Source organism: Sarcophilus harrisii, chromosome 3 (assembly GCF_902635505.1).
Source record: "Sarcophilus harrisii chromosome 3, mSarHar1.11, whole genome shotgun sequence".
NCBI classification, from domain to species: Eukaryota; Metazoa; Chordata; class Mammalia; order Dasyuromorphia; family Dasyuridae; genus Sarcophilus; species Sarcophilus harrisii.
In genome coordinates, this window is record NC_045428.1 from 14,836,574 (window position 1) to 14,862,469 (window position 25,896).

The following is a 25,896-nucleotide window of genomic DNA, read 5'->3' on the forward strand; positions in this document are numbered from 1 at the left end:
TTCATTTTCTTAACCCTGTTATTCCTTAGTGTTCAAATACCTCCTGGTTAACCATACCCCTCAACCATACCCCTCCTGCTTTGAATTTACTAATCAAGTCAATAAACATAGCTCCTATGTGCCTAGAACTATGCTACTAAAACATTTTTGTAATTTTATAGTGTTTTTTTCATAATGACTGGAACAGAATCATGGGATCTAAATTAGAATTGAGGGAACCTTCGAGGTCATCTAGTCAGTCTATCCTGCAAAAAAGGAAACTGAGGACCAAAGAATTAAAGGGACTTTTTAACTAGGTCACATAATCTAGTAAAATCTGATCTGCATATGGTGAGCAATCATTATGTGAAAAGTCCTGCCTAGATGACCAGACCACAAAGACCAAATGAAACACTGCCCCTGTTCTCAGAATGTGGTACTTTCTGCTGGGGAAATAAATATAACATGTAAAGAACTAAGTGTAACCATGATCATTTGCAGAAAAAGAGCTCTAACACCTGGAAGGAAGGATTGGGAAAACATTCCCAAAGGAGATGAACTGAACTGAATGTTTTGGAGGGAGCCGGGGTGGTAAGAAATCAAGGGGGAAAGGGGGAATGTGCCAGGTAGAGGGATGGGGCTGTGCAAGAACCCAGAGTAGAGATAAAACACCAAGTTCTGGAAGCAGCAGGAAGCCAATTTGGGCAGAGCAGAGAGTGCATGAGAGACTAACCCTGAAAAAGCAGAATAAAAGCAAACCCAGATTTCAACATCAGGTCTCCTGATACCAAGTCTAGAGTTCTTTCCTCTGGATCAGGATGCCTCTCTATCATTCTAATACCTTTCTTGGTAGTGTTTCTTCCCAACTAAAACTTTTCCACAGAGAATATGATAATATTTCTCTCTGTCATTGATGATCAAGGCTTTTTAGACTAAGTAGAATGTACAGTCCTTAGAAATGCAATCTGGATCTTTCAGACTGAAAAATTAAACTGTTAAGAACACCTGTGAAATGGAGCTACTTTTTCCTTTGGTTAGAGAAAATGATAACATTGTTCACAGTACCCAATTTTCCCTGGAGAGATGGGTTAGATGGCCACTTTTCATGATAGGGCTTTAGAAGAGACTCAATCAGACCACAAAATGCAAGCAACTATTATCCCACTTCTCGGCCTGACACTACAAAATGCTAAGGACCAGAAAGATTTGTCTTTGCCAAAATGGTGGCATTGGCTGGAATTTCTTGGCTGCCCTTTGTCCCTTTCTTGTCATGATTCACTAGCATCATCTTCTGTTATTTTCTTCTCTTCCATCTTATTTTTAGGAGAAAAAATCCTTTGTAAAACTTGGTGGGAAATTTTTTACATCCAAGGGTTCTAATAAAGTCCTCATTTCTAAAATACAATCGAGAAATGACTCAAATTTATAAGAATACAAGCTATTCTCTAATTCACAAATGGCCAAAAGATATGAATAGACATTTTTCAGATGAGGAAATTAAAACCTTTCTAGTCGTATGAAATAATGCTTTAAATTACTATCTATCAGAGAAATACAAATTAAGACGACTCTGAGGGACTACTAGTCACCTCTCAGATTGGCTAAGATGACAGGAAAAGATAATGATAAATGTTGGAGGGGAGATGGGAAAAGTGGGACACCAATACATTGTTGGTGAACTTGTTAACTGCTCCAACCATTCTGGAGAGCAATATGGAACTATGACCAATGGGTTATCAAACTGTGCATACCCTTTGACCCAGCAGTATCTTTCCTGGGTCTGTATCCCAAGGAAATCATAAAAAAGGGAAAAGAATATAAATGTGCAAAAACATTTGTGTCAGCCCCTTTTGTAGTGGCTAGAAACTGGAAACTGAGTGGATACCCATCAGTGGGGAATGGCTGAATAAGTTATGGTACATAATGTTATGGAATATTATTGTTCTGTAAGAAACGACCAGCAGGATGATTTCCAAGAAGCCTAAGAGACTTACATGAACTGATGCTGAGTGAAGTGAGTAGAACCAAGAGAATAGTGTACATGGCATTAACAAGATTATATGATAATCAATTCATATAGAGACAAAAAACATACACAGAGACAGAGGTACAGAAACACACAGAGACAGACACAAATATGCATGCAGAAAGAGACAGAGACGGAATCAGGAAGATAGAGAAACACAGACACAGAGAGAAGGAAGGGAGGGAGGAAGATGGAGGGAGGGAGATGGAGGAAGAAGAGAGAAGGAGAGACAGAGGGGGAGGAATAGAGACAAGGGAGTTTAGGGTAAAATGAGGAAGAAAAAAGGGGGGGAAGGAAGAGGGAAGAGAAGGGGAAAAAGGGCGAGAATAGAGAGCGCAAGTACACATTTATTAAACATTATATACAGTTTATTTTAAAAAGCAAGATGGTCACTTCCCTGAAAGAGAAAAATGGGGAAAGAACACATATCAGGGAACTTGAAGTATAGGTGAATCAAGTTACCCACCTGGCTCTTGATGTAAAGAGGACCTGGAAATGAAGCTCTGGCTTGGAATCAGGAAGGTTCAATTTCCTGAGTCCAAGTCTGGTCTCAGTGCTAGCTGTGTGACCCTAGGCAAGTCACTTAACCCTGTTTGCCTTAGTTTCCTTATCTGTAAAATGAGTTGGAGAAGGAAATGGCAAACCACTCCAACATCTTTGCCCAAAAAACCCCCCAAATGGAGTCATGAAGAGTTGGATAAAACTGAAATGACTGAACAATAAAGTGATACTGATGGTAGTAAAGCTTGCCTTTTGTTCTTCAGTTGGGGTTCTTTCTCCCTATTTCTCCCCAGACTTTTATTTCCAGGTCTTTGAGCTGAAAAGAACTTAAGAAGTCATGAAATTCAACCTTCTTTGTAATCTGATCTTCATTTTCTAGATGTTTTGGCTGATGCCTAAAGAAGTATGACTTGCTCAACATCAACCAAGTACCAAGCAGCAGTACTGCTACTTCTAAATTTAAAATTCTTCCTCCTATCCCTGCTACTTCCTAAAACCTTCAATATTTCTTTAGTGCCCTTGTGTATAATGAAGTACTCCCTCAATCTCAATGGGAGGACCAGCATTGCCAGTTTGGGGGCATCTCCAACACTCTAATTGGGATATAGAAAGGTTCCACTCCAGTAAAGGAAATTCAGTTACAGGATTACCAGTTTGTAGCTTGCAAGGTCTTAAATACCATTTGCTCTAACCTCTCCCTTTAAGATGAGAAAATTGAGTGACAGGGAGGTTGAGTGATTTGGTGAAGCTCACGTGTATATGAATGGGCAGGAACAGGATCTGAATCCAGCTTTTCAAGACTCTTTCCATAATATTGTAGTACATTCTGGATAGTGGAGGATAAGAAGTGTGTAGGCAATCACTATTGGGTCTATATCCCAAAGAGATCACAAAGGAGGGAAAGGGATCCATATGTGCAAAAATGAGACCATTGGATATGGCAACAACAAAATGATGTGACAGTCAGTTCTGATGGACGTGGCCCTTTTCAGCATTGAGGTGATTCAGGCCGGTTCCAATGGACTTGTGATAAGAGAATCAACTGCATCCAGAGAGAGGCCTGTCAGGACGGAATGTGGATCATAACATAGTATTTTCACCTTTTTGGGGTTTTTTATTTGCTTACTTATTTTTTTCTTTCTCATTTTTTCCCTTTTTGATATGATTTTTCTTGTGCAGCATGATAAATATAGAGATATATTTAGAAGAATTGCACGTGTTTAACCTATATTAGATTGCTTCTTGTCTAGGGGAGGAGGAAGGTGAGAAAGGAGGGAGAAAAATTTGAAACACAAGATTTTGCAAGGATGGATGTTGAAAACAATCTTTGTATGTATTTTGAAAAATAAAAAGCTATTATAAAAAAACAAAAAAGAATAAAGATTTAAATAATTATTTTTAAAAATTCCCCTTTTCCTAACAAGTATTCAGAGAGGAAAAAAGAAATGATGATGGATCATGTGTCTTCTGAGTCTTAATATGCCTAAAAAGTATTTATTGCATCCAAAATTGATTATAGCATATCATTTTCACTCAAATTTTTTCAGTTCTTTGAGGGGAAATCTGGGGCAATCGCTTCTCCCTTCCAGAATACATTGCCATTCTCAGACCTAGCCAAGGGCTCTGCCAAGGTACAGATTTCCTTCAAGCTATCAACTCTTGGCATTGTACTGTGGTTTTAGAATAGTGCTACTGATCCCGAAAGGGGAAATCTTCCTAACAATTGGAGTTGTCCAGAAGTAAATGGGCTTCTTTGGGGACTAAGGAGTTCTCCCTTACTATGGAAGTCTTTGAATGGAGTCTGAGGGATGACTGCTTATTAGGACTCCTTTGGAGTTGAAAGGGCCATCAAGTCCAATCCCCTCACTTATAAATGAAGAAACTGAGACATAGTATAGTTTAGTGACTTGTTCAGGGTTATCTATCTAGTTAGTGTCTGAGATGGGATTTTTTTTATTGAAGCCTTTCATTTTCAAAATATATACAAGGATAATTTTTCAACATTGACCCTTGAAAAACCTTGGGTTCAAATTTCCCCCCTTCACTCAGCCTTTCCCTTAGATAGCAAGTAATCCAAGATATGTTAAACATGGTGAAATATATATGTAAATCCAATATAAGCATACATATTTTCAATTATCTTGCTGCACAAGAAAAATCAGATCGAAAAGGAAAAAATGAAAAAGAAAATAAAATTCAAGCAAACAATAATAAATGAAGTGAAAATGCTACGTTGTGATCCACACTCAGTTTCCACAGTCTTCTCTCAGGGTGTAGATGCCTGTCATCATCACAGGATCATTGAAATTCACTGTTGAAAAGAGCCACGTCCACCAGAATTGATCATTGTATAATCTTGCTGTTTCTATGTACAGTGATTTCCTTGTTGTGCTCATTTCATTCATCAGTTCATGTAAGTCTTTCCAGGCCTCTGAAATCATCCTGTTGGTCATTTCTTACAGAACAATAATATTCCATAGCATTCATATACCATAATTTATTCAGCCATTCTCCAATTGATGGGCATCCATTCATTTTCAGTTTCTTGCCTCTACCAAAAGGGCTGTCACAAACATTTTTGCACATGCAGGTCCCCTTTTCTCCTTTAAGATCTCTTTGGGATATAAGCCAAGTAGAAGTACTGCTGGGTCAAATACACAGTTTAATAATCTTTTGAGCACTGTTACAAATTACTCTTCAGAATGGATGGATCCATTCATAGTTCCACCAATAATGTGTCAGTATCCCTGTTTTCCCACATCCCCTACAACATTCATCATTATCTTTTCCTGTCATCTTAGCCAATTTGAGAGTTGTGTAGTGGGACCTCAGAGTTGTCTTAATTTGCATTTTTCTGATCAACAGTGATTTAGAGCACCTTTTCATATGATTAGAAATGGTTTCAATTTCTTCATGAAACAGGATTTGAACCCAAGTTTTCCTGACTAAATAGCACTGACATAATGCCTTAAGATTTGCAAAGCTCTTTAGAAAAAATTCATTTTATCCACACAACAACAAAGTTTAGTCAGGAGTGTGATTATTATTATCTCCATGGAAATTTATGGACCTGAATATGCTGACTTGGTTAAGATTGTCCAGCTAGTGAAGTGTCCAAACCAAGTCTCAGATTCAGCTCTTTTGCATTGAGGTCAGGGTTCTTTATATCATTCTACCAAACCCAGGGCCAAATTCTTAGCCATGAAGAAAGCATAAAATGGGGTTTTAAAGGATCAGAACAAAACCTGTCAAATCATAGATGCTACTGAGCTGTTCTGCTTCCCACAGACATGAAAATAACAGTTTAATATCCATCTTTGGCAGGCAATCTGCATGCTTACATTTAATTGGGAGATGTCACTTTTTGTAAGATGAATTTTTGAGCCTTCTTTCTTGAGGGAAAATGACAGGAGCATTGATTATGACCCAAAGAACTGCAATTATTTCTCTAATTTAATTTCTTCAAGCTACAACAAGATTAAAGGAGCCAACTGTACCACAATAGCAGGTCACTTATTTTTGCAAAGCGTACCAGTGATTGCTCTTTTGCAATAGGTGGAACTGGGCATCAATAATTCATCTCAACAAGCATTTTGTTAAACGCAGGCTGAATTTAATACCAAGCTAGGTGGCAGGAATATAGAGATTCAAAAAAAAAAAATAGAGTGGTGGATTGAGGGCTGTATTTGAAACAACCTGGTTTGGAGTCCTGCCTAATGCAATCTACTTCTTCAATTTGTGCCTCAGTTTCCTCTTCTTAAAATATCTTAAAATGATATTATATGATTAACATCATATTAACCTAACAGATTAAGTTCTTCTTAAAATTGAACTTAATGGCATCTATTATCCCTCTTAGCAATAACTCTAGATCTCTGATCCTACAATCCTAACTTGTGGTCCCTGATCTCAAGGAGAATATAATCTAAAAAGTAAGATCAGTTAATATTTATCTGCACTTGAAGATTTCCAGAGGGATGTGAACTGATTTGCCCAGGATCACATAGGCAGGAAATGTCAGAGGCAAGATCTGACCCAGCTCTTCAGATTTCAGAGGCACTGACCTTCCCATGGGATCATGATAGCTTTAGAAGAATGCCTTAGAATGCTATTCTTAACATTGGGGTTCCGATGAATATTTTGGTGATGGTGGTAGTGTTGGTGGTGTATGTGAACAAAGATGGAATGCTTATCCATTTTAAGGAGGAAGCAAACCTGGGAGGATTCTTGAACATACTTGATGACCAAATTGGAATGAAAATTACCTCAACTGGCAGAAATATTTAGTTGACATTAATGAGATTAAATGGATATGTGTAGATTACTTCAATTGCTTTATACCCACAACAACAAACTTGCACAAATATGAAATTAGAGTGTGTGTTCAGTTGCTTGTTATGTACATTGTGACCCCATTTGGGGTTTTCTTGGAAGAGATACTGGAGTAGCTTGCCATTTTCTTCTCCATCTCATTTTACAAATGAGAAAACTGAGGCAAACAGTTAAATGACTTGAGTAACTGAGCTACTAAGTGTCTGAGGTCAGATTTGAACTCGGGAAGATGTCTTTTTGACTCTAGGCCCAATATGCTACTTACAGCTATCCACGAGATTAGGGAAATGTGGCTAAAAAACAATCCATGCAAAACAAGAAGTCCCTGGGGCTCAATGAGATTGGAAGTTTGTCTCTAGAGTGATGTGGCAACCCATAAAATATATATATGAAAAGAAAGATGAATTTGGAATCAGGGCAACCTGGGTTCAAACCCTTATTCCTTCATTTATTGCCAATATGATTTTAGGCAATCTGATTCACCTCTCAAAGACTCGGTTGCCTTGTCTGTAATATTGGAGGTTGAAATAAAGAGACTCTGAATTCCCTTTCAGCTCTAAATATATCATCCTCCAAAGCTCCAAAGTGAATGCACTTTAAGACTATATGAAGACAATCATAGTGTCCAGAGTCAACTAAGTAGGTGATGGAGTATTTGCTGTTCTAGTCAAACCACGTAGGAGATGCTGTGTCCATTTGTGGGTGTCAGACGTCCAAAGGGCCATTAATAATTCTGAGGAAGGTTTATAGGTTGGTGACAGATATGGAAACTGCTTTGTTCAGGGATCAGTTCCAGGACTTGAGCATTTTTGGCCTGGAGCAGAGAAGACGTCAGGGGGTGACTGATGTCTCCAAATATTTGAGTATTGACTGTGGACATGATGAATTATGGAGATTTGTTTTGCCTGGTAACAGATAGAAGTTACAGAGAAGAGTGTCTCTGTTTAGCCAAAGAGTAAGGAGAAATTTCATAAGGATTAGGGAATTCACAGCAAGCAAAGGAAAGGGAAGAAAAAGAGGTGAGGGGAAAGGCAAAAGTGGAAGGAAGGGGAAAGAGAGCAGGGAAGGGAATAAATATTTATATAATGTCTACTCTGGGTCAGGCATTATACTTTTTACAAATATTATCTCATTTCTTTAGAGATGTTGTAAAAGGGACTGAGGTTTTGGCTATTGGTTGTACTTAAATACCCCTGAAGTCACAATATTGGTGTATGAGTCTATGAAGACTTTTCTTTCTAAATAAAACTAAGAATATTCACCCTGTGCCCGGTGTCTCGAGACCAAACACAATTAATCTTCCTCTGTTACTGGACCCTTTCAAGTGAGTGCAACATATGAGCTCATCCACAAATGAACCCAATTGCTGGAATCAAAGAAAGGAAACTCCAGCTGAGTCCCTTGTTCACTCGTGTGGCTCTAACACCCTGCTATTAATCCCCCTCTGTCAGATACTTACCTGGCAACTCTATCATGTCAACGGAGCAGTCATTCATTCATCCAAGGAGGTAAAAGATCCCTATTTTACATTCAACTTGTCTTCAGTTTCCAAAACATCTTCATAGAAAGTAGTTCATATGATTCCTACTAAGTATCTATTGTATTAGCTCCATTTGACAGAAGAGGAAACAAAAATCTAGAGAAGGACCTTAGTCATGAAGGTAATTAATTTAACCTCAGGTACTTAGTACCTATGTGACACTAGGCAAGTCCTTTAATGACTTCTGTCTCAGTATCCTGACCTGAAAAATGGGGATGATATAGCAAACTACTTCTCAGGGTTGTTGTGAAGGTCAAATAATATAATTTTAAAGCACTTTGCAAACCTTAACCTGCTATATAAATTTGAGCCATTATTATTATTATTAGAAAGCCATTGTGTTTAAGGAGAATTACTTTGGCTGCTCTGTGGACAGAGTCCTGAGGAACATGAACAGTTAGGGATCATGACATGGGTAATGGGACAGCAACAGGGACTAAAAAGGACAGATGGGAGAAACAGGAGACAATAGTGCTATGAAAATCTAGAGTGCGGAGAGTACTCAGAAAGAGAGGAGTGGCCAACAGTGTCAAAGACAATATATAGCAAAGAAGGATTAGGACTGAGAAAATGCTTTCCCAAGAGATAAATAGTAACTTCAATGAGAGTAGTTTCAGCCAAGTGATGACATAAGATGTCAGATTGCAAAGGATTGAAGAGTGAGTGACAGGAGAAGAAATAGAAATTATGAGTATAGAAAGATTTTTCAAGAAGTTTGACTAAGAAAGAGATATAGGATGACAAGTCTCAGGATAGTAGGCTCTAGGAAAGGTTTTTTTAAATGAAGGAGAATACTTAGGCAAGAAGTAAAGAAGGAAGGGATTGAAAGAGAACAAGAAAGGGAAAGGATGGGAAAGGAGAGGAAGAAGAGAAGAAGAGGGAAGAAGGAGGAGAGAGAGGAGGAGCAGGAGAAGGAGGAGAAAGGAAGAAAAGGAGGAAAAAGAAGAAAAAATAATGAGGAGTAGAAGAGGAAGAAAGAAAAGAGGAAGAAGGAAAAGAGAAGGAAAAAGAGGAAGAGAATAAAAAGGAGAACAATAAGAAAAACAGGAAGAAGGAGAAGATGGAGGAGGAGGAGGCAAAAAAGAAGGAAGAGAAGAGGAAGAAAAAGAAGAGGAATAATGATAAGGAGGAGAAGAAAAAGAGGAGGAAGAAAAAGAGAGAAATAAAAATAAAAAGGTGAAGGAGGAGAAGAAGAAGCAGAAGGAAAAAAGGAAAAAATAGGAAGAGGAGGAAAAGGAAGGAGTGGTGGTAGAAGACTTACAATTTCTGGAAAGATAAAAGGGAATGAGTTCAAGTGCATGTATGGAGGGGTTGGTTAAGCAAAGAGAAAGACTACCTCATTTTCAAAAATGGAAAAAAAGTAGAAAGAGGTATTGATTTCAAGGAATTTTAAGATAAAGGTAATTCAGGTTGCATAGCTTCAATTTTCTCAGCAAAGCAAGAGTCAAGGTCCTCAATTGATGGCAGGGGGCATGATGGGAAGTGGAGCACAGTTGATATTGACAGAGATTTAGAATAGCTTCTTTGGGGAATGAGATAAAGAATCAAACTAGGCATTGATCCATACTTAACGCCGTACACCAAGATAAGGTCAAAATGGGTTCATGACCTAGGCATAAAGAATGAAATTATTAATAAATTAGAGGAACATAGGATAGTTTACCTCAGACCTGTGGAAGGGGAAGGTCTTTATGACCAAAGCAGAACTAGAGATCATTACTGATCACAAAATAGAAAATTTCGATTATACCAAACTGAAAAGTTTTTGTACAAACAAAACTAATGCAGACAAGATTAGAAGGGAAGCAATAAACTGGGAAAATATTTTTACAGTCAAAGGTTCTGATAAAGGCCTCATTTCCAAAATATATAGAGAATTAACTCTAATTTATAAAAAATCAAGCCATTCTCCAATTGAAAAATGGTCAAAGGATATGAACAGACAATTCTCAGATGAAGAAATTGAAACTATTTCTAGTCATATGAAAAGATGCTCCAAGTCATTATTAATCAGAGAAATGCAAATTAAGACAACTCTAAGATACCACTACACACCTGTCAGATTGGCTAAGATGACAGGAAAAAATAATGATGATTGTTGGAGGGGATGTGGGAAAACTGGGACATTGATTCATTGTTGGTGGAGTTGTGAACGAATCCAACCATTTTGGAGAGTAGTTTGGAACTATGCTCAAAAAGTTATCAAACTGTGCATACCCTTTGATCCAGCAGTGTTACTACTGGGATTATATCCCAAAGAGATTATAAAGAAGGGAAAGGGACCTGTATGTGCACGAATGTTTGTGGCAGCCCTTTTTGTAGTGGCTAGAAACTGGAAACTGAATGGATGTCCATCAGTTGGAGAATGGCTGAATAAATTGTGGTATATGAAAATTATGGAATATTACTGTTCTGTAAGAAATGACCAACAGGATGATTTCAGAAAGGCCTGGAGAGACTTACACGAACTGATGCTGAGTGAAATGAGCAGGACCAGGAGATCATTATATACTTCAACAACAATACTAGATGATGACCAGTTCTGATGGATCAGGCCATCCTCAGCAACGAGATCAACCAAATCATTTCTAATGGAGCAGTAATGAACTGAACTAGCTATACCCAGAAAAAGAACTCTGGGAGATGACTAAAAACCATTACATTGAATTCCCAATCCCTATATTTATGCACACCTGCATTTTTGATTTCCTTCACAAGCTAATTGTACAATAATTCAGAGTCTGATTCTTTTTGTACAGCAAAATAATGTTTTGGTCATGTATACTTATTGTGTATCTAAGTTATATTTTAATATATTTAACATCTACTGGTCATCCTGCCATTTAGGGGAGGGGGTGGGGGGGGTAAGAGGTGAAAAATTGGAACAAGAGGTTTGGCAATTGTTAATGCTGTAAAGTTACCCATATATATATCCTGTAAATAAAAGGATATAAAAAAAAAAGAATCAATTAGGGAGGGAAAAAAAGACTTTCTCAGTGCTGTTGAGGGTCCTATTAAGATTGGACCACATGCATCACAATAATCAGGGTGTGAGATTTTCTCCAGCTTTTCTCAGAGCTCATTAAAAGAAAGGAGGAGGTAGCTGGTGGGAGTCATCTTAGATAGTTTTGAGCAGTGGCAGGGATTCAAGAACAGAGAACAGTTAGAGTTGAAATGATTATCTATTGAGTTGAGCAGCACTAAGTGCTCACTAGGAATCAAGCACCATGTAGTGTTTCCTTATACATTAACCCCCTTCTCACAGACCGTGGTCCAGTTAAACTGGTCGTCGTCTTGTTACCCACACAGCATTCCATGTTTCCCACCTCCATGCTGATGTCATGAGTGTCCCCTGTATTTAGAATGTGCTCCCACCTAACTCTTATCTCAGAAATTCTTACTTTCCTTTAAGAATCCCTCATGCATTGCTCTCTGGAGGAAGTTGTTCTGATTCTCCCTAGCTCCTCATGCCATCTCTCTCCTATCCCCAAATTGCCTTGGATGTGTGTCTGTGTGATAAAAGTATATATTGTCTCCCTTAATAGAATGTAAACTTGAGAGCGTAACTAGCTTCAGTTCTGCCTTTGTAAATGTACCATCTAGCTCAGAGTCTAGCATTTTGACTCTAAAAAATTTAATATTTTAGTTTAAAGTTAGGAGCTCCAAATTCTGTTCCTTGTTGCCTCTTTCCCCTCCCTTCTTCCCTCCCTAAGATGGTGACCACTCAGATATAATTTATACATGTAGTCCTTTGACTCTTTGAGGTTGTGTTCAACAAGCTCTTTGATTCACTGGTTCTATTAATTACACACCTCCCTAATGCCTTTAGTTTGAATGTTTTCTTCTCTGCTATGATCAAGATTGCTTTTTCGAACTTCTAGTCTTCATATTGCCATGAGAACAAAAACAAGGAAAAACTATTCAGGGACTCTGCAGGCAAAATTTACCACCTGCATCTTCAGCAGGCCCTGTGATTATTTCCACTGATGGGTTGAGTTGGTATCGAGTGGAAACGGGTGTTATGATTTGGGTGCTTGCCCAGGCCCCTAGTGCTATTTCTGTATTGGCTATCTGTTGCCAAGACCACAATTATATCCGCCTAAGTGATAATATTAGGGTAGTTCACTTTCTTGCTTTTGCCCCCTGGGATCCTTTTAGTCTGCTCTGACTTTTCATAACAGGTTCCCCTAATACTCACCATGAAAAGACCATGTAGGCTTTTCAATGTAACAGTGGACTAGAAGGGTCCTCAGAAGCAAAAAAAAAAAAAAAAAAAAGGCAGAGGGGGAGGGACTAGATGACCTGAAAGGTTCTAGGTTCACATGTTCTAGTTTGAAGAAAGTCTCTTTGGCTAGGTGAGCAGCAATGAAGGGGAATCTGCCTCATGACCTCAGGGTGTTGCTGGGAAAAATCACATATAAATAGATTTAGGTCAAGGAAAGGAGAAATAAATGACATCATGTTTTTAGCTCTTGGTCACAACTTGAAAATACATAGCAATCTGTCTATAAAGAAAAATACCATTTTCTAATGCAAAATCATTGTGTTTTGGGGGGATGAAAAGTAGATTTTTTCCTAAACATTAGACTGTCTCAAAGAGGCAAGTTTTATGTGTATTGTTAATTCAGACAAGGCTGAAATCTCATAAACAAAAATGATTTAAGACCTGTTGATCTTGTTAATAAAACGATTAAACTGCCTTCCTTAAGAAACCCAAAATTAAACAAAAATGAAATTAATTGGACACTTAACAAATATTTGTGGAAAACCATAATGATAATGATAAACATTTAAGACAACATGGAATAGTTGAAAAAAATGGAGAGAGGACTTGGGTTTGGATCCTGGATTAGCTGCGTGATCCTGTTCAAGACACTTCTTTCTGAAGATCACGATTTTTATGTTAAAATAAAAGGCTTGGATTTCATAATCTCAGTGATCTCTTCCAAATCTGACCCTATGGCTTTTCATCTCTCTTTTGTCATTCTGGGACTCTGTGGTGCTCTGTTGACAAGAAAAGTGTGGTCATCACTATTTCCATTCCCAAGGAGGCTGGGATTTTTCTCAGTTCTCTTCTGACCTATGGTCTTTTCAAAGAGTTGTAGCCTTAAGGACTTCAGAGGCTATCTAGATTGCCCCGTTTTTACAGTTAAGGAAATAGGGCTTTATTGAAATAAGGCTAAATAACTACTAGATGAGTAGTTAGAAGTATCATAGATGAGATTTGAACCTTACTGGAGATTTCCAGACTCTAGTGCAGAACTTTTCCCATTGCACCTCCCTGTCTTTAGCTATCTAGGACTATTAGGAACTACATTGCTTTGGAACCATAGCCCCCAAGAAATGAAACTTTAAGCCTAGAAAGGAAGGACCTAAAAGAAAATACTATACCAAAATATACATAAAAAGATAAACATTATGAAGAGAAATACAGCATACACACACAGTAGTAAATGATCTTTGTGAACAAAAAGAGAAAAACCTCAGAACATTTGATAAGGGCCAGAAACTTGGAGATATAATAACCAGAGTAGAGAATTTGGTGCTTTCCAAGTCCTTATATTTGCCGACCCATTCAATCATCAAGTATGGCAGAGATTATAACGACAAAAAAGGGACAATTAGTATATGATTTTACAGCACTATGAAATACAGGGTTTCTTAAATTAGGGTCCAGGCACCCTTGAGGTTCCCATGGAGAGACTTCTATGTAGTCTATGAAGTTGGATGGGAAAAACCTATTATTTCAATGTATTAATATACCCATATTCAGTTGGTTTCCTTTGCAACTCTGTTGATTTTTAAGGCATTTCAAGGTCTTATTCATTGAAGAGGTCCATTCATTTTACTGGACTGCCTCCCAAAGGGTCCAGGACCCAAAATGAACCCTGACTAATATCAACTTCTTATTACAATTTAACTGATCTATGATTTCATTGGGGAGGGGAGCATCCAATGAGGAAAGTCCTACCAATGCAGATTGGCTCCTAATCTATGGCTTATAGTCTTAGATGCTTTGGGAACTAATTGACTTGCCCAGAGTCACAGAGTACAAATCAAAAATGGGACTTGGACCCAAGTCATCCTAGCTCCAAAACTGGGTCTTATTCCCCTATGTCTTTCTGCTTGTCTTTGTTTCTTAATCTATTCCTGATTCCTGACTTCTTAGTATAGCCAGCAGCATACAATCAGTTTCAAAATTACTTGAAATTAGCCATTTCCTAATAAAAGAAAGCACTGGTGGTATCCGGCACAGTTGGATTGCCATGGCAAGCTTGGTTTCTATCACAAAGACTATTTTAACAAATGAAATTATTTTTATTATGCATTGCATATATCTGCAAATTTCAAGAGGTGTTTCATTTTGAGTCATTGTCTTTTTTTTTTTTTTTAACAAAATCCACTGAAGTGAATATACAATGGACACCTCCCTTCACTAAGGGGAAAGTCACATATCAATTCCAATTGATTACTTTGTCCCTTAAGTTGCTGAAACTTGAATTTAGGCCAAATAGGTGGGTTGTAAAATTCTTGCTTTTTGCTCCATGAGAGCAAATTACTTGATCTCTGTGTGGCTGTTTTTTTCTTCCTGCAAAACAAGGCTGATAGATTTGGTTTGAGATCCTTGGCTTAGAGACAATAGAAAAAGGAAATGTTGTTTATACCCTATTTTGTGGAATAGAAGCCCTTTGGAAATAGAAATAAAGAATATAATGTAATTGGAAAATCTAGGCCTTCATTTGAGAGACAAAAAGAAAAGCAGTTTAGTGCACCTGGAGCCTGTGAATTGAAACAAATCCAATTTTGTTAGGTCCAATTTTGTGAACCTTCATTTTGTTCTGATTTAGCAAAAAAAGGACTGCGAGCTTAAAATCAAACCAATATCTACCCTGCTTGTGATTTATTATAAACCTCACAGCTCAATGATGATTCTTGAGGGGGAAATCCTACATGTTGTTATCACCAGCAATAATCACAATAATCAGTGTTTTAGGACATAGCTGCATGGACATTAGTGGTTCTGACAGAGACAAAAAAAAGCAAATTTTTAGCTCCAAGGTCCAGGTGAAAGGTAAAATAGCAAAAAGTAATGGCACCTGCAATTCCTGCTACTGGGGAGGCTGAGGTTAGCAAAATTTTCAAATCTTTGGAACTTGAGAGTTCTGACCCCAAAAAGGGCTGCTGAACTGATTCATGTCCATACTAAATTTGGTATATTAATACCCCTATTAAGGGGTGAGATGAGAGGCCCATTTTTTTAAAATTCTCCTCTAATTTTTTTAAATTATCAGTACTATATCCATTTTTTTTCCAATTACATGTGAAGATGATTTTTAACATTCATCTTTGTAAAATTTTGAGTTCCAAAAATTTTTTATCCCCCAAGCAGTCTGATATAGGCTATCCATATGCAATCCTTTTAGACATATTTCCGTATGAATTATCCTGGGAAAGAAAAAACAGAACAAAAGGGAAAACCATAAGCAAGAAATAAAACAAAATAAAAAGGCTAAAGTAGAATGCTTCAATCCATGTTCGGTTTCTATAGTTCTTTCTCTGGGTGTGGATGTCATTTTCCTTCCCAAAGTCTATTGGAATTGTCTTGGATCACTGTATTGCTGAGAAAAGTTAAGTCAGTCATAGTTGATCATCACACAACCTTGTTGCTACTGTGTACAGTGTTTCTCTGGTTCTTCTCATTTCACTCAGCATCAGTTCATGTGAGTCTTTCTGGGCTTTTCTGAAATTAGTCTGTTCATCATTTCTTATAGAACAATAGCATTCCATTGCCTTCATATACCATAACTTTTCAACCATTCCCTAACTGATGGGCATCTAGTCAATTTCTAATTTCTTGCCACCACAGAAAGAAATGGGACAAACATTTTTGCATATGTGCATCCTTTCCCCTCTTTTTATGATCTCTTTGGGGTACAGACCCACTAGTAACAACAATGCTGGATCAAAAGATATGTACAGTTTTATAGCCATTGGCTCATTCTTTTTTAAATGAATGAAGAAACAAATGAACAAAACAAGTAAATAAATAACAAACAAATGAGATGAAAACATCTTTATAAATAGCAAAGGAAAAGAATATAGAAACGGAAAGAGAACTTTACATCCAAGAGTGTAGATAAAAACAATAAGAACTAAGAAAGTAGAAAATGGTCACATTTTGCTTAGTTAGAAACTGATTCCTAGGAGAATCAACTGTAATTCTTTGAATTACAGAGAATGGAAACTAGGCCTTAATGAAGAAGTTGATGATCTTTCATAGACCTTCTTTCTGTACATAAACTTGCCTTGGCTTCTTTGGGGACTCACAAGTTTCCAATTAGCTTTTCTTCTTCATTCTGTTTTGAATTTATCACAGGAGAGAATTTGGCTCATCTCATGCAAAGAAGGGAACTGTAGAACTGAGAAGATTTTCATTTGTTCAGTTTCTTATTATGAATCTTTCACCAACTTGTTGGTATGAGGTCCTAGAAATGGAGCCATGATGGTGCTTTATCACAGATCTAAAAAGATTTCTAAGATCTGCTTTTGAAGAATTTGGAATCTTCCAGCCTCCAAGCCTATTTTAGGGGGGCAATGAACAGAACTAGGAAGGATTTTCCAACACAGATGATTTTAGGAAACGTTTCTCTTTACAACTTTTTTTTTTGCCCTTTTAAGGTATGTTACTTCTCCAAAGTGCATAGCTCTTTGTGCATTTAAATCTTTTTTTAAAAGCACTACAGAGGAATATAGCTAGCACTGTTGTGAAATGATTAATAAATTTAATATTTATGAAAATGGTTATTTAAATGATTATTAAAATGATATTTTATTGAAATAATAAATTTAAATAAATAGACCTTGGTTCTAGGAGATGAGAGTAGGAGGAAATGAACAGAGATAAAATTCCCTTTTCTCAGTCAGGAGGAATCCCAAGGGCGAGATTGCTTTACAGCTGCTACAATCTCTGGACCAGAGCAAAAGATGGGGAGTGGTGAGAGAGGAGGTTTTTAAAAAAGACAGGACCTAGAATGTGATTGTGGATACCTTAAAAGATAAATGTTATGGTAGGCGCATCCCTGAGGCACTCCATTAGACACCTCTTTCCAAAAACACAGACCTTTAATGAGCACTGTTGGGCTAGTCATTCAACTGGTTTTAAACTCACTTATCTATCCTCCTATCCAAACCACAAATCTTTATCATATTTATAAAGGAGCTATCAGTGGAAGGGGCATTGGGCCTGGAATCACTGAGAACTGAACTGAAATCCATTCTTATATACTTATTAGCTATCTGACAAATTATTTAACCTCTGCCTTTCTAATTTTTCTAAACTGCAAAATGAGAATAATAATAGCATCTATCTCCTAGGGTTAAGTGCTTAACAAAGGGTGTGACACATAGTACGTGCTTCATAAAGGCTTATTATCTTTTCCTTGTCTCCCCCCCAAAAAAAATCATAAGAGAATTTTTAAAACAATTGAGAACAGTTGAATTCTAGATTGACCATATCTGCAGTATTACTCTGCTCAATCAATCTAGGTAGCCTGTCAGAAGAGGTACTGAAGGTAGTCTGGAAGGATCTGACTTTTAGTGATCTCTTCTTTTCTCCCTAAAAGTTCACCTAGATTGTACTGGGAATCAAAGACAAGCTCACCAGCCTAAAGTGAAGACAACACCTTTTCTTTTGATAGGATTTTGCCCTTCTCCAGACCTGCGGCACTACTCTCATTCTCTTCAACTGTTCACAGATCCCTGACAGTAGCTCAGCAATTATACCTGTTATTCCAGTGCCTTGGGAAAGAAAGCATTCTAGTGCACCTGGTGACTTGAATTCATTGAGAGCATCTAAGTGCTATATTACCATATATTCAGAAGGAGTGGTGGATGGGAGAGACATTAAAAAAGTAATTAAATTTTCCCTCGTAAAATGAGTTAAAAGGAAAGACAGTGTCATGTAATAACTAAAGAGCTGGCCAAGTAGCCAGAAAGACATAGGTTTGAGGCTTCTCTGACATATACTAACTGTGTGATCCTATCACTAAGCAACTAAATCACTTGTCTTCTCAGTGCTCCAGGAGGGTGGCAAATATGCAACTCATAATAGTCCCAAATGGGGCCCAAACAAGATTAAAATGTAATTGGGAAATGTTTAACAAAATAACTATATAATAAAATATGGATAATTTTAATATGTGATTTTCTAAGTCACTGCAACTCCCGGTGTAGAGTTCAGTGGACCCATTTCTATTTGAGCTTGAAACTACTTCTACTATACTATATATATATATATATATATATATATATATATATATATATATATATATATATACACACACACATACACACACATATATATTACAAATAAAATTGCAGGTCTAGTTCCTCTTCATCTAATTGGAAAGAAATGGACCTGGCCACTCTGTGAAATTCCTCTATCTCCTTCCATAAGTTAGAAGACTCCGTTCAATATATTGGAAACTTTTCTTAAATGGTGAGGATAGGGGTGGAGCTGTCCAGCATTTAACATACAACTTGGCATAAAGAATACAATCAACAAGCAACAATTATATGTGAGGCACTGGATATAAATATAATGACTGAAACTCCTTTGCAGCAAGAAACTTACATTTTAACAGGGAAGATAACAAGGACATATAAATACATGGAAATAAAATATATAGAAATAGGGAGAGGGATTGAAGTAGTTATTTTATAGGTCCAAGAAATTCACAGTGAAGGAACTCTTTAATAATTTGAGCTAAATGGTCGGGTTAAGAACTGAGAAAAGATTAGTCCATTATGAACTAATTGGTAATTTTGCAGAGAGTGATTTCAGTATAGTGATGAAAATGTATGTCAGATTGCAAAGGGTTTAGTAGTAAGGGAGAAGAAAAGAAATGTAGGTAGAAAATATAGATGGATTTTTCTAGGAATATGACTGAAATAGGAAAGTGAGATATAGGATGATGGTTGATATGAAAGTGGGATCTAGCAAAGATCTTTTTAAGGATGATGGAGACTTTGGCATTTGAAGGCATTAGATAGGGAGTTAGAGGTGATGGAAAGGTTGAAAATTCAAAATAGACATGACAAACGGGTGGTATTCTGCCGAATAAGACCAGAGGGTTTCATATCCAAATGGAAGGACATAGAGAAGGAGAAGGGATTGACAAGGAGAAGGGCTACTTCACTATCAGAGACCAGGGTAAAGTGGGGAATAATATCAAGGGGTTTTCAGACAATCTAACTCTGAATAGCCTCAATTTTCTCAGTAAAATAAGAGTCAAGGTCCTCAGCTAAGAGAGGGAGGAGGGGAAGCAGTGGGAAGCTTGCGAAGAGAACAGAAGGTTTGGAAAATCTTTAGTAGAGAGGGAGCTAGGGAATCAATGAGGGAAGAATAGAAATTAGGGTTAAGGTTACTGTTGGGGAGCATGAATTTATAATGCACCTACTCAGCACAGTTGTATGACTTCCTCCGTCTCTGATTAGCAGCTTGTGAGTAGGAGCTGAGGAGATGGATGGTGGGAGTGAACTACTGCTGAGGTCTTAAGCACTTAATAAATGCTTGTTGATTGGTTCCCTCTCACTCTCCATGTGACCAATCCATCTTTTTCTCTTCCATATTTCCTTACGTGTTTCTTCAATATGGTTTCTCCTCCGAAGTTTCTCTTTCGCAATATACTGCCATCTGTCCATACCATTCTGCTCTTTTCCATTGCCCTTTGAGTGATTCTAAATTTCAATTCTTCATAGATTGTAGAATTCCATTATCTATAATCATCTCCAACAGTATTAGTCTCATCCTCCAGTTTGGGGGTTCCTAGTCATTTCTGAAATAGACCCTTTTTTGGCAATCTGGAGAAGCTTATAAACTTCTCAGATTCATGGTATTAAATAATTAAAGAAAATGCTAATTTGTAATAAGTGGCTAGGCAGCTAGGGGGTGAAGTGGAAAGAGTGTCAGGCCTGGAGTCACAAAGAATGATCTTCCTGAGTTCAAATCTGGCATCAGACACTTACTAGCTGTGGGAAACCTTGTAACCTTCTTTGCCTCATTTTTCTTATCTGTAAAAAGAACTGGAAAAGGGAATGGCAAACCATTCCACAGTATCCTTGCCAAGAAAACTCCCAATGGGGTCCTGAAGAGTCAGATGACTGATAAAAAAGAATAACAGGGATATATATGTATGTATATATGTGTGTATATTTATGTGTATATGTGCATATATACATAAAGATATAGATATATACACACTTATTAGAGTTATTCTGTCTGCAGAAGAGATGTTTACTTATTTATGAATTCACATAGTGATGAATGAGCTTCCTTGGTATAAATCAGCTGTCCCTCTGGGATCATTGTCCACAAATTTGAAACTGTAGTATATAACTCAAATGCTTTAAATTGGCATTCTCTTAAGTTCAGTACTTGCACTACATCTTAAGTGAACCCACTATACCAAGCACCAAATGTATAAACAAAAAATGAAAGGGATGATTATTCATATTATGAAAGAATTCTTGATTTCACAAATGTTGAATTCAGAAGTTCCTTTACAGATTGTTGTATGCCAGACAAAAAAAAGTTGGGAGGCAAAAAGACTTAAGGGAAAAGTGTTAAGATCCAATACCTCCTGGAGATCAATGAACAATGAAGAGAAAATAGCTAAGAGTATAACAAAAGCTAATGAGAAAACATGATTTAATTTACTAAGCTTTTGAAAGAAAAAAAAGCATTCATTTTTTATTTTATTTTATTTTCATTTTTATTTTCCCTAGCTACATGTAAAACAACATTTTGGGGGTTTTACAAGTACATTCTTTCTTTCTTTTTTTTTTTTTTTTTACATATTTACATATGAATCATGTTGGGAGAGAAAAATCAGAACAAAAGGGAAAAACCACAAGAATTAAAAACAGAAGGAAAAAAAAAGTGAACATAGCATGTGTTGATTTATATTCAGCCTCAGTAGTTCTCTCTTGGATACAGATGGCATTTTCCATCCAAAGTTTATTGGGATTGTCTTGGATCACTGAAGGGAAGAAGGAAAAGGAAGGAAAAAAAGAAGATAGAATACTTCAGTTTATACTTAGGCAGCATTAGTTCTTTCTCAGGAGGCAGATAGCATTTTTTCACTGAGTCCTTTGGGATTGTCTTGGATCATTGTATTCCTGTTCCGCAGTTGATGCGTATTCTCTCCATTTCTAATTCTTAGGAATCACAGAAGGAGCTAGCAGCTCTTAGTAATCTGGGAATGGCTGAATTAATTGTAGTATATTGTTGTAATAGAATAATATTATAATGTAAGAAATGAATTGGCGGATTTCAGAAAAACCTGGGAAGACTTTCAGGAACTAAGGCTGAGTGAAGTGAACAGAACCAGGAGAACATTGTACATAATAACAACAACATTATGTGATGATCAGCTATGACAGATTTAGCTCTTCTCAGCAATACAATGATCCAAAACAATTCCAGGGACTCAAGATGGAAAATGCTGTCCACATCCAAAGAGAGAACTATAGAAGATAAACATTGAAAACTATATTTACATGCAATTAGGGAAAAAATAAGATACTATTGAGCTTTTTTTTTTTTAAAGAGCTACTATAAATATTTTTGTACAAATAATTTATTTTCTCCCACTTCCTTTTTAAAATCTCTTCAAGATACAGACTTGGTAGTGTTATTACTGGATCAAAGTGTATTTATAGTTTTATAGCCCTTTGGGCATAATTCAAAATTGGTCTCCATAGAAGTATCAGTTCACAACTTCACCAATAATTCATTAGTGTCCTAGTTTCCTCATATCCCCTTCAATATTTATCATTTTTCTAAGCCAATCTGATAAGTGTGAGCTATTATTTTAATTGTTTAATTTGCATTTCTCTAATCAATAGTTATTCAGAATTTTGTATGACTGTAGATGGCTTTTATTTCTTTGTCTTAAAACTGCCTGTTCATATCCTTTGATCATTTATCAAATGGGGAAAACGTTCATTTAATAAAAAAAGATACACTTTTATTCAAATTCTAAGAAAGTTTTAACAGAGGATGCAACACTATCATAATTCACATTTAAATAGTACTTTAAGCTTTACAAAATATCTTTCTTATAATGACTTTGTGAAGTAGATAATCCAAAGGTGAATTTTTTTCTACAAATGAGGAAACTGAGACATTTTCTAAAGGTCACTAATCTAGACAAGGCCTACACTCAGACATCCTGAATTCCAAGACCTTTACTCTTTTGTTGTCCCATATCACGTTTAGATTTAAAGTCACCTAGAGTAGAAATTGGAAGAAAACCTGAATCAAGCTCAATTACAGACCTTTTTGTTTAGATTTTAAAGCACTCTACAGTTTAGTGTCAACTTATTGTGTACCTTACTTTCACATCCTCCAACCAGTCAAACTGGTTTAGTGACTCTTCCCCAATATTCTAGAAACATTAAATATTATACCTGCCTCCTGGAATACATACTCTCCTTCATGGTTTACCTAGCTTTCTTCAATGTTCTGCTGAAGTCCCAGAATTTACAGAAAATGTAAACCTTCTTCTCCTTCCCCTCCAAATTTTAGTATGGTTACCTACAAATTATTTATTTTATGTCTATCTATCATCTACCTCTGTATCCATGTATCCATCTAAACACAGATTTATGTATGCATATATATATATTTTTTCCCTTTGTATACCCTGCCTCCCAATAGAATGGAGGCTTCTTAAAGGTCATACTTATTTAGTTTTTGTCTTTGGGTCCCCTACCTAGCATAGTACCTGGCCCATAATAAATATACAATAAATTTTTTTTTGTTTAACTCATGGTATAGGTTCCACTAAATACTCTGACCTGACATAGACTGAGTTCAGTTAGGAGCTGAGTCCAATAGGGTCATGAACTCCTTTTATTACCTCTACCTGGGCTATTCTAGTAAAATCTGATATACTTAATATATAATTCCTAAGCTAGCCCAAATTAAAATGGTAACTAGCATTTATTAAAGCATTTTACATATATTATCTTTTTTAATACTCACAATAACCTTTTGAAATGAGTATTGCTATTATCCTCATTTTATAGGTGAGGTTTATATAACCTCATTCAGTTTATATGACTTGTTCAAGGTCACATGGCTAATAATTGTCATCAGGAGTCAAACTCAGGTGTCCTTGAAAATCCAAGTAGCATTTCTTACATGGTATCACCTCATGCTTAAATAAGAATAAATGGTTCTTCAGATTCCATACAAACACTCGTGATCTCAAATGCATATTGGGCACAGGACAGTTTTTATTTTTTATCACATAGGACATGCAAAGATGCAAAAAGCTCATAGGAGCCAAAAGAACCACAAACCAACAGATGAGAATGCTCAAATTAATCACCAGCCACCCTGCAGAAGGAGATTAAATTTGGGTTTGCCGATGGTCATTTCAACAAAACCTCTCTTATCTGAAAAATCATACACAATCTCTTCTAGACTTTTGATTCTACTCTATCAGTTACCTACCTTCCTTTATCAAAGGGATACTAACTGAGCAATCCCCTCCTCAACAGGATTGATTTTTTCTGAGTAATATATGGTCTTTCTTGGGTTTCTAAGGAGGGTACTGCCAAGAATTATATGGACCATCATTTTCTTTCTCCAGAGAGTCCACAGCATCAGGAAATCCTCTTTTCTTTCTAAAAGATTCAAGTCCCAAATACCTAAACTTGAAAATTCCCCAAACAACGCTGAGGAAACCTCCCTCCTCTGGCTTCCACAAGAGGTTCTGGGATCACGCTGTCCAAAACTTGACTTCCCCTATACTGGTAACTGGAGTTCAGGATTCAAACTACTCTCTGACTACACGGATGTAAGATCCAAACTACTGTCTCAGACTACATGGATGTAAGTGTCGACCTTGAACACTAGGTTATTTTGCTACAAGTTACCATCAAGTGACCTTGGAATGGGAAGAAACTGCTCATGGCAACAGATGCCCTCCCTAAATATTATTATGAGCTTGCATATACACAGGAGCTTGCACACACACACTATTGCAGATCCACCCTTTTCAAGGCATGAAAGAGAAAGGAAAAGCTAGGGAGACAGAGACAAATGCAAGAAGAATTAGAGACAGAGCAGTAAAATGAAAGAATGAGATAGAAACAGAACTAGCTGATCATTTTTAGGTCACTTTTATAAGTCTTATTAGGAAGCGATGGGTGATGACATCTCTTAAAATAGATCTGTCAACCAGTCATCAGGAGGTAGTTGCTGTCTCTGAAATTCAATATATGAGATATTAATAAACATTTTCAGTTCCATACGGAGGTTCCCTTAATATGATACCTAACAAAGGACCACTGTATATAATGTCAAACAAGCTAAATAGAGAATTCATCAGCTTTATTAGGGAATAAGCTGATTGCTTCCCATTTTACATACAGAATGAATGAAGCTCTCAAACTATTCAAACTGGCACTGTTCCTTTAAGATTTATTGTTCTTAGATCAGTTAACAAGTTTAAATAGATAAAGCAGCCTATAATTATTGTTGTCGTTCATAGCATTCCTATTGTTGTTTTCCCTTTTGATAACAAATGAATTTTTAAAAAAGGTAAAAGTCTGGGCGCTGCATTATTTCCCCAAGATAGGACATAAACGCAGTCATCTAAGGGGTCACACTGACCAAAAAATGGAGAAACACCGTCCAAGAAATAGATATAGAAGAATCTTACATCAGAAAATTGAGTGATTGAGGTTTTAAAAAATAAGCTACAGATTGAGCCCCAGAAAATTCCAGATCATTATACACAGGCATCTGTTCAGTGTCATGGGGCATCACGTCCTGTGTTTAATCCACAATACTTCAGACTTCACCTGACTTCAATTAAAATCTCAATTTGCTCTTGCTGTACTACTCATTTACTATCCAAAAGCTCATTATGCTTAATTTGGTTTTTTTTTTCCTCTTTGAAATTTAGTTCTGATTAGATAAGTAGTGGGAACAAAGGGGTCACGTGTCAGGCTTGCTTCAGCCAGTTTGGAACTGGTAAAGGAGACAGAAGGAGGGTGATGGGCACATGTCCACTTTCCAAAGTCCTTAATTTATCTGGCTAACAAAGAAAACTCTCCTCGCTGTCAGAGATTTGAATGTTACTTAATGTTATGAACACAAGTTTGAGGTCACAAGGACAAAGGTATAATTAGCAATCTTGGTACCAACCATGGGCTAGAGAAGAAGGCCCTGATGTTGACTCTGAGGTAAAGACCTTGGGAGACTGTAAGGTCACTTCTGCAGAAGCTCCGTCCAGTCTGGGGAAAGGCAGGACTCGGAGCTGGTCAGATGAAAAGTATTCTGAGACAAAGCCCCAATAGCTTCACTGTATTTATAGTTCTATGAAAAGTAATTGGCAAAATCAGTGGCAAGAAACTGCATTTGAAAAGGAAAAAAAATGTTAAGGGTCAGTTTAAGAAGCACCTACTATGTGCCCGTTACTATGCCCAGATTCCACTTTAG

General features: G+C 36.9%; 1 protein-coding gene across 1 annotated transcript in view; it reads left to right on the forward strand.

Moving 5' to 3' along the window:
* Window positions 1–25,896, forward strand: part of KCNAB1 (potassium voltage-gated channel subfamily A member regulatory beta subunit 1) — a 315,195-nt gene that overhangs the window by 57,138 nt on the left and 232,161 nt on the right. The window lies entirely within an intron of this gene.